We start from the raw sequence: 18,118 nt of genomic DNA, 5'->3' as shown, positions 1-18,118 counted from the left end.
GGTGTTATAAAAACTACTTGCAACTGCCACTACACAAAATTCACGATGGTAAATTATGCAATTTATTCGTAAAGCGTTATAAGAGTTTCAAATGACAGAATAATTTAATAGTGTTGATCAAGGTTTTATTTAAAAAACTTTAAAAGACATCGATTTAAAGATTCTTTGAACAAAGTTAGAGACCGTATCACACTAAAAAGAAAATCTTCATTTATTCCTCAAACTACAAAGATGTCTGTTTACACGTAAATTGTAAGTAGGAAAATCTTTCAATATTAGGTTAGTATGCGGCCTAAGAGCAGACCTATGTCCAGTAGGGCACGTCCTACGTTTGCAATGATTATGACGACACGGTCTAGAGCAGAGACAGATAAAAGTATAAATGCTTTATACTTTTATCTGTCTTTGAAGTTATATAAACCAGAAGATTAACCTTTACAAATAAAATCAGCCATAGATAAAAACTATTACCTTTCTATTTCAACATTAAGAAAATCAAGTTATAAATTAATTATCTATAATCAACTTTTACGAATACTTGTTAAATGATTTGACAATTAGAACGATAACCTTGAAGCCGTACAATTCTTAAAACTTTTTTTCAAATTGTATACATGGTGATTTTGTACTCTTTAAGAAGCATGGATATGTGATTCGTTTACAAGAATACGTGAAAGGTGTATTTTTGTGTTACAAAATTGCAAACAATTACTTTTTATTGTATCTGTGAAATTTTGAATACATAATTATTCAAGTCACGTCATTATTTGCAATTTAGATAAAGAAAAAGAAAGTACCTACAGACTGCAATAATACTTTTGAAAGGCGAAAAGCGATAGGTAAGTAAGTAAATGAGATCAATTCCTGCAACTTTTTGAGTTACGGACGTGATGAGTATAAATATTAGAAATGGTATTTATTTCAAATCTTCATACCATTATATAGATTCACGAAGTAAAATAAAATTTAATCTTCTCGAAGAATTATTTATTCTTAGTAAAATGCTCATACGTGTTATCACATCCACGGTTTAATGAAATTACTTTTAATTTGAAGAGCGTTATTAAATCAATAAGACTTAACATACACATGTTATCAATAAAAAACAATAATAAATTAAAATCATTTAAAAAAGTACTTATTTGAGTAATTAGAGCGTACGATAAGCGCGACAAAAACGAAGGAAATTAAATAATTAAATAAGAAACATAGTTTCAATAGAACAGCGGGGTCGCAGCCGTCAAGGCGCTGATCTTAATCCGTCATAACACTCAAGTCACCGCACCAGCTAATTAGCGCACATAATGCCATGTAATGGTGGCATTAAAATATTTTCATGCAAACACACGTCTCGCTTGCCGTGACGGACGGATGGACGCGATTGAAGATGACACTTTCACTGTTTTTTTTTTTCAAGCTTAACTGTTGCATCCTTATAAAGTAATAAGGCAGGCCATAACAATGCTATCCAACATTTTGACTGCCAAATCATAACGCCTACAGTTATGAGACCATTCAATCCAACGATTTTAACTAAATATGTATTTAGAAAATCAAAACAAAGATACAAGTAACTTAGTTTAACGATTTATTGAATATTCAGATCGTATACGACACAAACTACAATTGACAACATTGCACTTAAACTTTTTAAAAACGATCACCCGTAAATGCTTATCTTATTATATATATTGCTGTATAGATGATGTTTCATAAAAAAAATCTTCACAAAAGTAGCATAACTAAAGAATAGGGTTTTGTTTGTTATATAAGACATCGAAGGCAGCTTTTTATATTGTGCTTTGACGATTAAAATTCATTTCTTTGTTAGTTCTCTCATGTAAACAATAATGTCAAAGTCAGTTCAAGAACAAATTTTCATTCTAGGTCATTTGCATGCAGGATGCTACAAAAAATTGAGTTTTAAAATACAAGCTTGAAAGTAATACTATTATCAAATGTATAAAAAGATTATACATTGGTTAGAGGACAATTTAAATATCTCTGTTATTCTTTATTTGTGAATACCTCGTTGCCCCTAATTGAGCTTTCAGTCCCGAGCGCTCACCAGGTTTTATGACAAAATATACGCTTGTATACATTTACGTTAACCATTTAATCATTCAAAAACGGAGACAGACGTTACATAATGCAGAGACTCGATTGTGAACAAACAATGATTTTCGAGGCACTCATGTTCTCACGACTCACAAATTGTTTCAGCCGTCTTATACGACAAACCGTATATAAATCTAAAATGTAATTGGTTAACATGTATAGAATACTTACCTTGCCCATTTGATTTTCTACGTGTTAAAAATTACATAAATGGCAATATGAAATCAAAAATGTGTAAAAAAGTAAAAAAAAAATTACCAAACAGAGTCTAATAATCTCTAATAATAGTAGTAGTAATATAATTAAATACACAGTATGTTAAAAATAAACCAAAATCTCGCTCAATGAACAGAAAATTAGTTTCATTACATTCCTCTCAGAAACCCTTATTAAGTATAATCAGCCACATTCCGACAAATTACTGTTTATTTTTGGCCTTTTCTATAATTATATTGTTTATAATTTCCATAATTACCATAAATATGATATTATCATTAATTTGATGATTCACTACAAGTTAATTTTACCATTAGCTTCAGCAGTTAAGTTTAAGGTATTTATTTAAGTTTTAATAACAAGCATCTTTAAAAGTTTCTCATTAAGGTAAGCTAACAGCGTTTTTTTCTCATGTCAAAAGTGCATATTAGCTGAACCATTCATAGTTATTAATAAATTTTAATGTAATTTATGTTGTCACATTTATCTAAAACGAAACCAATTACAACGAAATGATAATTGCAAGTGGTTATTCTAAAGACGCAAAGTAACTCGTAAATAGGATATAATACAAATTTTACATACCTAAAATATAACAATTTAAAACGTTAAAGTATTTTTGTGATTCTTTCGCAGATAAGATGCAGATATATTTTTAAATAGTACATGTTTTAAGAGAGTAGCATACCTTGAGATTTTAAATATAAAGATTTTAATAAAAATGTCAGGCCTATGAAGCCTTTTAAAAGGTACAATCCCTTCAACCTAATTTATAAGTAGCAGCGACGGCTACCACGTCTGTAAAACAGATAGCATTACGACTCCTATAAAGTGCAAACTGTCTTGAATAACACTTGATATATATATTTTAATCGTGAAATACATAATACTGATAACATTATAATTAAAACCTTTATGTTTGTCCACACCATAAATTTAGATATTGGCTCAAAGTAAACCTAAACAAATGTACTATCTAAACCTCTAAACAAATGCTCGACGGGTTGTTCAGAGCGCCCAAAGGCTATATTTAGCTAGACGAAGGAGCAAGCCGTCGGCAAACGTGTTTAAGTGGCCGGGCACGTACGAATCCGGATGCCGTCTCGGATTTAAGTCGAGTCAAGTAAATTTAACTTTAACCTTAAAGCGTTAATTCGTAAATTATTCACCTTTCCCTTTTTAAAACTTACAATATACAATTAACTTTTTAACAAAATCATCATTACTATAAGTAGTGACATAGATCGAAACATATTAAGAACTAAGAGAAATATAGATTTTGAGTAAATAAACTTATTCTCTTTATTTAACTATGATTACATTAGCCAAAAAATACAGCGATGACTATTTATTTACCTATTACGGTAAATGTTTTGTTAAACTTAACATCGGCAATTGAAAATTCGCATAATCTAGAAATAATATATTTCCAGTAATGAACTGGAATGGATGGATTTAAGGAATGTTCAACTTGAAAACAGCAAATAAACTCCTTTTTTATTTCTTTTTACTATTTTTTTTTTCACTTGAACAACAAAGCGAAGTTAATCCGTTAAAGTTATTATAAATTTGAATCATCTATCAAAACATACCATACATGCCCAAATTGGAAAATAGGAAAAGTTTTAAAGTTTAATACCGCATGTTAAAAAGCCCACCACATACGGACAAAGTTTACGAAGAAATAGGTAGCGTACAAATAGTGTCACAGAAATGCTGTTTGTATGTTTCAGTAAAATATCACGCTTATGTTAAAATTAGTTATTATCTTTGTTAACACAAAGCTTTCTCAAACCTTTAGACATCGCATTGAAAACTATTTTAATTAAGATTTCTTCAAAATTACAGATGTTGGTAATTGCTACTTTTAAATTCGCGTCATCTTTTTATGCCTAATTAATGTTTAATCATAACTTGTTTAAGCTTTTACAATTACGTTTTTTCTTACTTTAGCGCTTTTATCTAAAGCATTAACAATAAGAAAATAAAAACCAATAAAAAATTTTTTGTTTCTTATATCTATATTAAAACTAACGCTACGCAGCGGTAATAAAACACATCCTCACATAATTACAGTCGTCCACAGACTTCAGGTCATACAGAACGGTGTCATGCGCAGAGCCACGGGAGTGCCGTAGTTTATGCCTAATGAAAACCTGCTTGCAAATTGCCAACTATCGGCCAATTCTTTAAACGGGCATCCAATTATTACTTTGACTGTCCAGATCTTTGATTGCAGAGAGTGCAACCAATAACCAATCCCTCCGAGACCCTCAAATGTCGCCCCGATCTGCGTCTGCACACCCTAGAGTTTCTGAGTAAATATATGACAGTAAGAAAAGCCACATATAAAACAATTCGCAATCAAAACCAGTTATTGGAGTAACTTCCACCGGTTGTTCTTTCAGCGCAAACACTTTTCGAAGTGGTAAGAATGTTAATCTGGCGATAACAACTGGCCAAGTCACGGAGCGTGACCCTTAGGACGCTCAAGCGATTTAAGAGGTCTGCGACCTCCAATCCGGTTCTTAGAATAATATGTAGCGGCCCAAGCGGAGGCTCCCGAGCGAGTTCTTAAGCCTTTTTACCGAAATTGAGAATAAGTGCCCTCCGAGTTAAGCCGCCTTAAGCTGTCGAAATATATAAAAGCCAGTAACGGCAACAATGACCTACCGTCAAAAAATATGGCTCGCCTGATGTTTCCAAAATAGCCGGAAACAAATTATTCAAGTGCTAATAAAACTTAACGGAATTTTCGCCAAAAGTATACATCCGTTCATCGACGACTTTTCATAGACTTTTGAAAGTAACAAAAATGAATTAAGACTATTCCGAAGTCATGTATATTTTATTTATAAAACAATGTTTTAAAAATATCTTTGAATTAACTTGTGTGGTCATATCTTCATTAGTTATATAAAAATTATCTTAATAATTAATATAACCTTTAGTCCTTATGCGCGTTAATTTTTAATTTAGCATTTCCTATCAAAAATACAGAGGTTAGTAGGTCTGCACTAGATTTTTTATGCAATAAATTGGAACGAGCTTAGTTGGACACGGGTCGTTTAAAAAATATTACTTAGGTTAACGCTCCGTTGGCGCAAATAAAGACAATACGAGCGTGGCGTCTTCCAAAATAAATGAAAGGTTCAATTTATTGTTATCACCATGAAGAGAAAGTAATACTTTCTCGACATAATCAAAAGTAAATAATCGTTTTCAATTAAGTATCAATGATAACATCCGTGGGACAGGATTGCATCGATTTCAAGAATTCCAAATGACTTATGCTCGTTATTCGCTTATGCAATGAGAGCCGGTTACGTCATTTGCATTATTCGAACACCAAAACATTAGTTTTTACAAACGCTTCGGAAATTTATTTCCTAATGTTTAACAAGTTATTTTCACGTTTCGACATAATTTATCAAATACAACAAGACACATACGTAATATAAATAGACGAAAATGTCTATAATGGATTAAATTAATCAAAAAATTGAACGAAATACTACAAAACCTAATAACATTATTATTGTATCAAAAAATTTCTGTCAACATTAGCAGGCAGCGTATTTTAAATATTACATAATATTTTTAACTATGTGAAATATTTAATATTATTATTGATTAAAGGAATGTCAACACAACAATAGAAGATATTTAACTTAAGCACCATTGTTTTAGACTTGTGGGAATAATTTCTACAATCACAAATCTATACACTTTTCTCAGGACAAAAACACTATCAATTATGGTTTTGTTTAATATTTTAAGCAGCTGGTATAGTATACCTGAATGCATACTAGTTTTCATAATAATCATTGGTACAATTTATATGATGAAGACACGATGTGAAAATAATAGAAAATATTTGTGTAAGTAATAATGCCCTAAAAAAATGATTTTAAGAAATAATTATTCTTTTAATTTTTTTTTTGATTTCTTACTGAATTTTTTAAAGTGAATAATCAAATAGATATTTTAATGTTAGATAGAGAGCACCGATTAGGAACATTCTGTATATCAACGGTAGCCAATATCCCTGAAAGACGGAGCCATTTTTCAAAATTTAAATTTTTTGCGAGCCGCAATTGAATGCGTATTTAGAAGATATTAAAAAAAATTTAAATTCTAATAATTTAAAACCTATAAGAATAAAATTGTAAAACAAGTACATTGAGTTTAAATATTAAAAAAATAAACGGATTTAGTTTTCTTCTTTTGATAATGCTTTGAAATTTTATGAATAAATGGTAGTAGCTCTCCTTAGAAATTCTTTCAAATGCTGGTTAGTTAATGCTGATCGGTGTTCGAATTTGCCGAATGTTAAAGTAAAAAAAAGAAAGTTTCAAATACGTATATTGTACGGTACTCCGTAAAATATTTTTAAATGATGTGACAAATAGTCAAAGCCAAAACATCCTTGAAATAACCGTATGGTACTCGCGAATCACAGGTTGACTTCTGCTCTATATGATCTACATATATAATTTTAGATCTATTATATCATTTGGCGGTTTAAAAATACGTATAAAAACTGCTTATCTTTTAAAAACTGCACACGTGGAGAATATCGGCGTCCAAATCGATAAGCTTATCGTGCACAAAAATGCTTTGTTATGCGTACTGATGCCAGAGCATGTCCGTAGTGAATCGATCGTTCATAACGGTCCACAGTACCGCGATTCAGTTATGAATACGTATCGACGCACTCGTTAGCATGCAATTGTCTAAAGCAATTAAAATGATATTAATAGTACATAAAATAACTTTAACTTTAGTAAATGTATTCGAAATGATACAATACCTGTTTGCCGCGATTACTACGATATTTTAGCTGTATTACTAGTACAACAATAAATATAAACGCCAGACAGTGACTGACAAAATATACGAAAGAAAAGAGACTGAACTCTTCGATTTCTTAAGAGCTGGAGTTACAATATATACCATATCGAGTAGCAAAACGTATATGGAGATAGCCAGGTAACTGACGAAGAACGATGAAGTTATTATCTTGTCTAGTGAAGGTGGGTAACCACAGGTAGGTGACCACAACAAAAACACGATACAACTTAAAAATCAAGCATAAGGTTTTCCTAATATTGATGAGACACCGATCCTACTGGAAATATGAGGTCTAAACACATGATGGTGATGATTGAAAAAGGGAAATTAGTTAAGCTATTTATATTTTAAATATTTTGAGTTCTTAGAGCAATGTTCGTGTGATGGCCGTTATCATATAAAACACAGTTTTATGAAATAACAAATTTGTGTACAAAGTATTGAATATAAAAAAACTTAAAACTGGTATAATAATTTATAAACTACATAGAAAAAAAATATCAGTCCGAATCAGACATATGAATATGAAGTATATTTTACTTTAAAAGGCCATTTTATATTTGCGGTTGCAAGGAATTGGAGTAAATGTCTTGCGTCAACACTATCGCGTTACTAATGTTCTTACAGTCCACTAGCACGCAAATATCGCCTTTCATTTCATTGAATTCGAACGTATTTACTTCTGACCAGTAATAATGAGCTACAAAAGGTTTTATACCATTTAAAATTTCTTCAAAATATTAATATTTCTTTCGGTTACCGACAACATAGTAAGGTCGCGGGTATGAGCAGTGAAAGAACGGTCATCGTGGTAGACTTTTGGGCGAGTACAATGTTTTTCAGTGGACGTACTATGGCATGCAGTGCGTCTATGGGCTGAAAAGAAGAAGGCAAAAAAGTAAAAATGAAACAAAAAGGTAAACCTATCACTTATCAGGTGACTATTTTAGTCTGTATTTTTGGTATGGCTGAAAAAACGTGTGTATCAAATATTATTCTACCATCACATTAAACGTTATTATTTACATTACATTAAAGTACATTACATTAAACGGCATTTATCAAGTTCACGATTTTTCAGGATATGAAATTTAAAGCCAAAAAAAAATTAAAATTTGAACCTTAAGCTTTTAATGTTTAAATCTCTTAACTAGTATTTGGGTGAAATTTTAATCAGACGTAAAAGATCAATTAATAAATTATATATCTGCTTGACCCATGTTGAATTTTATTCAAATCACAGCCAAACTACTTATTTACGTAAGGATTTATAAAGCAAAGACATTTACATTTGACCCACAAAATTAAGAACTTGTTTCTGTATCTTATAAATCGTCGCATTTTATTTTACTCGATTATTGTGTATGTATATATTAATGAGCAGTGCTAGCCCAGCGATAGAGGACTGATTCTTGCCATTGTAGTTCTCAGGTTCGATTCTCGGGATACAACCTTGTATAATTTACACTTCGAGCATTGATTATCTAGGATTTTCATTGCTCACAAAACAAGTTTCCAGAGCAGTGTTCTTCTGCGTACCACACTGCGATCGTCAACCCGCCGGCCATGCATTGTATATATATATATATAGATACGTTTATATGAGGCGTATACCTTGCATTATTATATTAATAACATTGTGCTTTCATTTAAATGTGTTTTGTTAGATAATCGTAGCTATTTCGCCCGCTTAATACACAGTTCAATTATTTATGGCAGAATTCAATTATAATGATAATGAGTTTTAGGGTTTTTTAAAAAAAATTGATTTGACCATGCACTATACACTGTTAATCTTACATGTTATACAATATTGTACACTGTTGTTTAGATTATATGTATTTCAACTAACTACATCCATACCTTTCCTCTCAATTTACTTCAAAATAGCGGAAAATTAAAATATTATTGGCATTATAAATAATTAAATCACAGTATTATATTTTTAATCAAATGGTGTATGTTACATATGATGTGATACCTTAATTTGTTATCAATTTATTATCAATCATTTTATCCCCTTTCGAAATGCCACTTTTTATTTATATTATGAAATCCAAAAGTTTTCGTAAATCTTTGTACAGGGAATTTAAGAAGACAATGATGAGTGCGCGGACCCCGTCCCACAATTGGTAACTAAATTACATGCTACACCGGATCTAACTATTGTGTGTAAATTTATCTAATAATACTTAACAAGGTTAAATTAATCTTTAGTTTTAACTTAACCGTTCGAGGAAATTTAACGAATTTTAAGCTATTTTCATATTTAATTTATACTCGTAAGCGAAGTAAACATTTGAAGTTTAAATTTGTTCAACAGAAAAATAATAGATTATCGATTAAGATTATCATGCTTCTCAATTCTGAGCGTCGTGTCCTTCATTTACAAGGTTCGGTCTTATGACGTCACGTCTATAATTGTATCAATTTCACAAGTATACAATTTAAACATTTTAAATATCCTTTTATTGTAAAACGGGTAAAAGTCCATAGACTGTGTCAAAATTAAAATGCAGCTGTCTTGTCTATGACACAAAAATAACGAGTAAAAAAATCTAGACACTATAGTAATAATTAATGCTGGAAACTTCATTAAAAATATTAATCGCCCATCAATTTGTAGACAGTTTGAACGACTCAAAGTTTGTAATGACGTCCTTTATAATTTATTTTTAACGCTTTTGTATACTTTTTAAGAACAAATGTACATCTACATAAATTTAATTTAACAAGTTTCAAATTTATAACGAACGAACTTGAGTACAGCTCTGTCGGAGTATTATAGCACTAGAATGGTTTCATATAAACCTATAAATATACTATCACGTGCAGGACTTCACTGCCAATGTCAAGAGCGAGGGTAATCCTGACCGTCACCTTCCAACACGTAACCAACGATGGTTGGTGGAGAGGTTGCAACGTCAATAAGCCTCTTAAATTAAGAAAATATTCAAGCCGCTGTCAGCACTATTTCTTGCGAATGTGAATAAAATAACAATAAAATGATGTTTAGGTAAAGCGTTAATAATAAAAGTGGGTGAATAATTAGGCGGTTTAAAGTTTGCCAACAGGTTTTGAAACTAGTCATGACTCGACTCGACCGCCGTTTCTTTCACTCCGTTTAAATATTATAACCAACAAGTTGGATATTTATACGAAAAATACATCTTATGAAGCAATAATTTTGTATCGAAAATGTAGTTTTTACTAAAGTTTTAAAACAACATTGAAATATTATATTTAAAATAATCTTTGGTTTTTTTTTCTGTTGGCCATACCTCGTCCGTATAATGTACATGTAATGGTAAAGTTTAAAAATTTACTCATATTATGATTTTAATATATTCCTTTAATTTACTTCTAGTACCGATTTTAACTAATAACATTACTAAATATCATGATTTTCATAACAGTATATTCAAATTACATAGTTACTGTTTGAAAATGCATTCATGATAATTTATTCGGTTGAGTACATGGTAATTGGGATGATTTAACAGTATTTAGTGAAGGAACGTCGCTCGGCGTTTTCTAATCAAGTACTAAAGAAGCTCCAAACAGAATAATTATTCATTACGATGGTAAAATTAATAGATAAACAGTTCTTATTCAAAATACAGAGAACTTTATCTTACTTAAATTATGACTTTATCATTGAGTCACTAAATTGTGCCAACTTGAAAACACGTATACAATATTAATATATTTTAAATATAAGGACTTTCATCACTATTTCAACGGTAGGATATTCACTGCTGAACATAAGCCTCTACCATTGATTTCTAATAAAACCCCATGGAAAGAGTCTGCCTCAAGCGTCTTTTTGTTCGCCTTGTGGGTGTACATTCTACACCGCACTTTCCTATCCGTGGCCTCCACACCAGAACTCTAAAATCCCTGAAGCCGTCTGTTCTGCACGCTATGTGTTCTGTCCACCGCCACTTTGATCGAGTTATTTCGGTTACTTTCCTTCATTTCGTAGTGAGTTCCCAAGAATAATTCAATCTGTGGCTTGTTGAACGATTACGGTCAATTTAAAAAAAAATATTTTTACTATCTTTCCTTTAATGTTACATATAAAACCAATTAATAACACACATTGCCAGTATGTGTGTTCTAAATAAATAATATATGTAAGTTCCAAAATTTCCGCATTCGTTGAAATCAGTTATTCGGAATTATAAATAAAATTTTCATAGTAGCTTTATAACTCAAGTTTTATTTCTAAGTAATTAAATATTTTATTGCAGTAATATTTATTTCTGTCCATGCTCAAGCTATTTAGTATATTTAAATTTATCACTAATGACTTAAAAACACGCAAATTAATAAATATCATAGCATTTTTCTACTCAGTACAGGGAGGCCCTTTTTTCGTCTCTGTTTTTTGTCATATGCATTTTAGTGTTGTATGAAGAAAAGTAAAAAAATGGAGACCCCATTATCATTAACGTGGAACAACAAAATAGTTGTCAAATCTATCAGGGCATATCTAACTTATAGTATAGTATATAGTACTTATAGTAGATTAAGGAATATGTTCTCTTGTCAACAAGGTCCATTTCGTTGCTAAACAATTTAGATCGCAAGTCATTGCAAACAACAAATTGATGTCAGACCATAATTACTGCAATTTATCATCGGCCAATCGATCGTCCAGCACACAATGATACCAATTAGTTCATTCCAATCGCCTCATGTGTTTACGGTAGCTCACAATTAACAATTGTTTTAAATATTCAATTGTAATTGTAAGTTTGTTTACGTTATATCATATAGATGACATAATTGGAATGATCACATTATATTTAACATATCATCTTTTTGCCGTTTCTTATGAATTTTTTAATAAAATATTATTTTCCGAATTATTCAATACGAAATAACGTACACACTAAAACGTATATGGTTTTGAGTTTCACTTTTGGTGAAATAATATAAACTCCTTGCTGGATGCCATTGGTATTTATTTCATGTTTTGTTGTACAGTTTTATGTGTTCGATGTTGTTGCATGGCCATCTGTCATTCCTTCTTTTAGGGCTGCCACACCCGATTCCTAACTTAAATAAACGTTGCTGCTATAAATATTGAATAATATTTACTTGAGTACGTATCTATTCGCCATAGTTTAATTATAAAATAATTGTTTAACCATCATAAATGGCTATTCAAACGCGCCAACTATATTTAATATTAAATCGTTACGAACATGATTTTACTTAACTACAAATTTAGAAATAGATTATCCCTATTCTATTCGTCATTACTCTAAATGTGACTATTACAAATCACAGAAGCATTCATTTACAGTGATGCAAATATCTTGTTATGAAAGTAATTATAGTATCATTACTTGCGTTTTTGTCGAAAAGAAGAGATGTAGTTTCTTTATTATGTACCTTAATAGTATAGATTGTAGCAATTTGTATTTATGAACTAGTTCTTAATGCTTATTTTCCAAGGCGATTATGTGTTCATCACTACAACGCCTTTGCGATGACAAAGGTATAATAGGATTTACTGAACAAATGGCGTATTATCTTTTGTAACGTGATGATAACAAATATGTTACTAGAAAAATTTTACATTTATTCTTTTTTAGCTTGTACGCAATTTACACACAATTATCAAATGCACGTTAAAGAAAAAAGAATGAGTTTTCATGGTATTATAAATCTGTGTGGGGAGTATGTGTTTAATTAATAATTTTATCTTAGTTATATGTAGTATAATGTATACCTCAAACAGTACATAGTATCTATGATGTATATAAGTTAACGCACACGGTCTTACTTATTATCAGGTAGATGAATTACTTCGATGAGTTAAAAGCGCAACACTATATGCTAGTGTCGCAAAGTTCTTACACAAATGATTGCTTTCTAGAAATATTTTAATGAGGAAACCTATATCGGAACCGCACAGTACATAGCCACATTCAAGCCTGAAATTTTCTTTACAATGTAAAAATTGGGCAAATGAATCTTTTTATTTGTGGACAGTGAAATCGCTGACAATAAAGATCGTGCAATCGTACCCAGACCTCTCGCCAGCCCCGATTGACCATCGGCGTGACGTATCGATGGTGGGCCACTTTTGCTACCGAGACTAATGAGCGAATTGAAAACATCCAATCCGAGGGAGATATGAAATAAATTGAAATGTTTTCCATTAAACAGCCGATCTCTGTGCACGTACAAAGACGCGCTCGACTGTTGACGCGGCTTGACGCTTCGCAATTAGATCCGGAAGAGTGTCGGTTGTGCATTACCCGCGAACCGTCTCTAATGCTATGCGGTGTTTGGGACAGCTTAAACGCGCGCTGATGTTTAAATTTAGGTAAACATGCGTTAACACCTCCGCTACGATGTGCAGTTAAGTGCAGAAAGCATTACGGGTTCACCTTTTTTAAATGGAATACGAAACAATAGCGAGAGTACAATGCCATTGTAGACTTTCATAATATTAATCGTAATGACATTTATTCACTACCGTTCCAGAATCAAAAAGCATCAATCTAGACCTCTACGTACGAATGTTTATTATTGTACTATAAATTGACCCGCTCGGCTGGATGACCATCTAATTGTAAGTGATATCGTCTGTCTATAATTTGCTGTGATAATTGTGATGTCAGCCATTTCACGTATTTATTTCTTCAACTAAGGCAGCATCAATCTGGACTATAAGAATACCTATGGAAAATTTGACGTGGAAAATTGGCATCGAAATCATATTGTTTTTAATGTTTGATGATTACTGTTTTTTCGCGAGTAAAAAATACTTACTTCTACAACTTAACAGCGATTAAGACACAAAACTAGAATACTTCAAAATATTGTGAATATTATTGGTCTAGTTATTCTAGGAAAGGTTCGGCAATCCTTTACACCAGGACTGCTCTTAAGTTTGTATGTACCACAGGTCCGGTCATGTATTATATAATGTAGCCATCTGTGGCATAGATCGGCGATGTACCTACTCAAAGCTTTGGACGGTGCTTTGGTGAGTGCTATGCTTCAAAGCTTAGAGCATAAGTGAAGAGTTTCCAATTTATTGGTATTCTATAGACTGCATTTTGGACAGAGTGCGTCGGAATTACACCAAATAATTCCCCCTTTTCCTTTCTTCCATCGTTAAACGCACGGATTTACGGCGTCCGTAAACAGTTAAAATCGCTTCCACTTACCCTAAAGGTTTAGCTACTACTTTTATAGTTTTAACACCCAAAGAGTGAAACAGCCTACCGGCCTTATTATTTCAAGCCAACTATAAATTAGGAGTCTTCAAGATAAGTGAATAGGTTTCTTCTATGTAAGCATGTACGAGACAAAGGTAAAATGCTTCGCCTATAAACGATAAAAAAACTTTAAGGTTGACGTTATGCACCCAACAATAGGAACTATACGTAGTACTAATAGCATTTCACAACTGAATCGTGCATTGAAGTCTTTCGCCACCCTTTATGATGTTGTAAATAACAAATAACAAAGCCTTAAAACAACTTTATTTATGTTATGTGAATTTATTGTATTATAATATTTTCATTGTATGAATTAAACGCAATTTTAAACTTGAATGATAGCACGTATTAACTATATACGTGTGGTATATTTAACACGTTTAATAATGCAGTGTTTAAATCTTTTTGCAAATTGCATCGCCACACATAGATGCCATCCGATTAAATTTTAGGAGTACGCTTTGAACATTGACCAACGAACGCATATTAAAAAATAATAAACTGAACCCCAACTTACTCGACGATCTTTAACAATGTAATTGCATTAAACGAACAATACTGACAGTTTATTCCCTATCGGAAATCATGCGAATCGAGTTAACAATACATGAATAGACGCTGCGTTGTCTATCGTAACACAGGTAGGTGTAGATAGAGATAAAAAAAATAGTACGCGTACTCGTTGCATCAGGTTGCTCGAGATTAATGATCTACAAAACACGAACCAATTCACATTAGGTATAGTATATACATATTCAAAGTCTACGCATCACTTCTCTCTATAACGGCAATTATTTCTTTACGCAACAATTACCCACCTAAACGCACAGTACTAGTACTTTACGAGATGTATTTGTCGTCACTGTTACCGAAACCAAGGTCAGTACAGAAATTACTCACCGAGGCTTTTTTCAGTTTAATACAATAGCCATTTAATGTTACAAATGTGTTATGCGATTATAAACATAAATGCAATAGTAGTTACACAAATAGTGCAAATTTTCTACGCATTAGACCCAGTTTGGCAATAAACGACTTTGGAAATAGCGAATAAAATTCACATATTCATGCAATTTAATTGCAATAACATAGAAATAGTTTATCGAGAAAGATTAAAAAAATCAAATATTATAATCACATATTAATAATACAAAATATAGAAATAATTTTTTATTATAATTAATGTTTTATCTCAATATTTTAATTTAATAATCATTGAAGTGTAAAGACAAGACGTTCGTAATGTTAAAATGTTAAATGAATCGAATTGCGTTTACAGAATATAAAACTCCGGTTAATTTACAGGAGATTGTTGACTTACTCGACGACGTTTGTTTGAAAACATGGTGATAACACTAAAAATTTACAAAATGTACTCACCCGCATAAATTTGATATCAATTGTTCCTTTACAAGTAGTATCCTTCGAATTTAATTTTAGTCTCCAAAAAATCACCATTCACTTTTCATTGAAACTATATTCAGGCTCGGATACGAAACATTGTCGGGTTTAGAGCCAGCGCGGAGCGACAAGCGAGCGAACGATACCTCAGCCAGACGCATACGATGTGAAATCAGCTGTGGCTTGAACCACCGCGAGTAACGGAACTTCCCCTCCCGCTCCCCTCAGATCGGCCGTATTAGCGATAAACAGATAAGATTAAAACAGGCACCTTGTTTGTTTACAGACACCAAAAATTTATTTGATAATTCAAAATTTTCACACATTTCCAAACAAAACCAATGAATACAGTCATTGTACTACATCGCTTGATATTATTTTGAAATTATATCATATGTATTGAAATGTGCATTCACAGCGATAAGATAATATTCTATTACGTATTGTTCTTTTAGACATTTCAATAAATACATGAATTACCATCCTATTTATTCTTATTGCTCATTTTAAACTTAAATAATGATGTCATTAGTTGTTGACAATATTTATTTATACAACGGTTATAGTTTATTAGTACAAATTTACCGTCTTTTCCATCATTGAATTTAATGTACTAATTATGGAAATTAACATATTTTCTACATACAAACGCAATAATCAGACAGAAAAAATATTTTTAGCTATGAATCATTTGTACGCTATAAATGCAAACTAACAAAAAAACACAACCTTCACTTTTTTATAGCCTTTTGTCTGTATCAATATCTACATATGGTTTAAGTATTGAGATGAAAATACTAGTAATTCTGTATGTTATATATTACAATAATGTTATTGAACGATAATTGGTATTAAATAAAATGTTTTTTTTTTTTTAATAATTTGAATGCCGTGCTATTTTTTTTAATTACAGGAACACTTTATTTGCTATAGAACTTTAGTTTTACATTTAGGATAAATGGGCTTCAAAGTGACCAAATATACAGTGACATCATTAGAGAATACGGACATCAAGTTGGGTGGCTCACCTAAAAATTTTCAAGCATTAAATATCACCACGTCAATTCAGTAGATAAGTTCCATATATATCACAAAAATAACTGATGTACCCAACACGACGAGACAATAGTGACTATGTTTTAGTAAATATTTCCTCATGATTTTGTTAACTTTGTTAAAGTAAGATGAAACTTATGAGCAATAATTTAATATATAATATAAGATATAAATATATAATTTATTTCTCTGAAGATGTATTATTTCCAAGTAGAAAAATAATATTATTTTAAAATCTTAACTTTGTTTTACAAGTTTACAAGTTTAATTAAATGCCGAAGTCAAATATAACTGATCAGAAATTCAAATTCGAGACAGTCTTAATGACTATTCAAATAAAAAAAACATTAATAAGTATATGTACAAATGTTTAAATATAATCGTTCTTTTTCGTCTCCCATCATTATTTACATATACAACATGTATTAAATAATTGCGTTCTTACTACAACTGGGAAATTCGTGACTGTAAATAAAAATTGACATGGCATGCTTAAAAGGTAAAATATCACCATTTTTATACAAATATTTAGGAAGCCAAAAAAATTAATTTCATTTATAATTAAATTGAAAGTCAACCACTGATATGTGTTACGCGTTATTATTAACGGGAGAAGTGATTCATCACAACGAGCCTCATCAGCAAGCACACTGCCGCTCAGTGAGCCATGGTGCAACAGCGGCCGAATTAAGAATGAGGAAATTTGTAGTCGAACTAAGGTAAACGTCATAACCCAACAGATTGGCAAGTTGAATTGGCAGTGCTTATGCCATATATCATGCAAAACAGATGGCCGCTGGGACCTGAAGGTTCTAAAGAGGCGACCACGGAGAAGCGCAGCTTAGAATGTCCACAACTTAGATAGATAACTTTATTAAGATCACGGGAAGTTGCTAGATGCAGGCATCGCAAAACAGGTTATCGTGGAGGTCTTTGGAGTAGGCCTATGCCTTGCAGTGGGCGTCTATGAGCTGATACCATGAAGGGTAAGGGCTAAGATAAATAATCTACGGAAGATTGCGTATATAGTAATAATAATAATAGTAATGTTGCAATAATTGTATTATGCAATAAAATAAAAAAAATAAATTATGCTATGTTAAATGTAATAAGAACAATTATGTCTGCTGACAAACAATTAATTCTGTTAAGTATTTTGAACAGATAAACAAAACATAAGTATCGTAGTAAAATGAATGACGATCTGCTATATGACGACCGTTGAC

The 18,118-nt window shown here is 31.5% G+C and overlaps 1 protein-coding gene across 5 annotated transcripts in view; it reads right to left on the bottom strand.

The window, feature by feature from the left end:
* LOC137926715 (myosin-IIIb-like) overlaps positions 1–15,983 on the bottom strand; it is a 33,239-nt gene extending 17,256 nt beyond the window's left edge. For all 5 annotated transcript variants that reach the window (XM_068770394.1, XM_068770396.1, XM_068770397.1 and 2 more), the window contains exon 1: positions 15,816–15,983. The gene's annotated coding sequence lies outside the window, so the exon portion shown is untranslated. The remainder of the gene's footprint in view (positions 1–15,815) is intronic.
* Positions 15,984–18,118: the final 2,135 nt, after the last annotated feature.

Source organism: Battus philenor, unplaced genomic scaffold (genome assembly GCF_028537555.1).
Source record: "Battus philenor isolate CCGP_79_NKW_IND1 unplaced genomic scaffold, ilBatPhil1.0.hap1 SCAF_3, whole genome shotgun sequence".
Lineage (NCBI taxonomy): Eukaryota > Metazoa > Arthropoda > Insecta > Lepidoptera > Papilionidae > Battus > Battus philenor.
The sequence above is the reverse complement of the archived record's forward strand: the minus strand, read 5'-3'. Positions and strand labels throughout refer to the sequence as shown.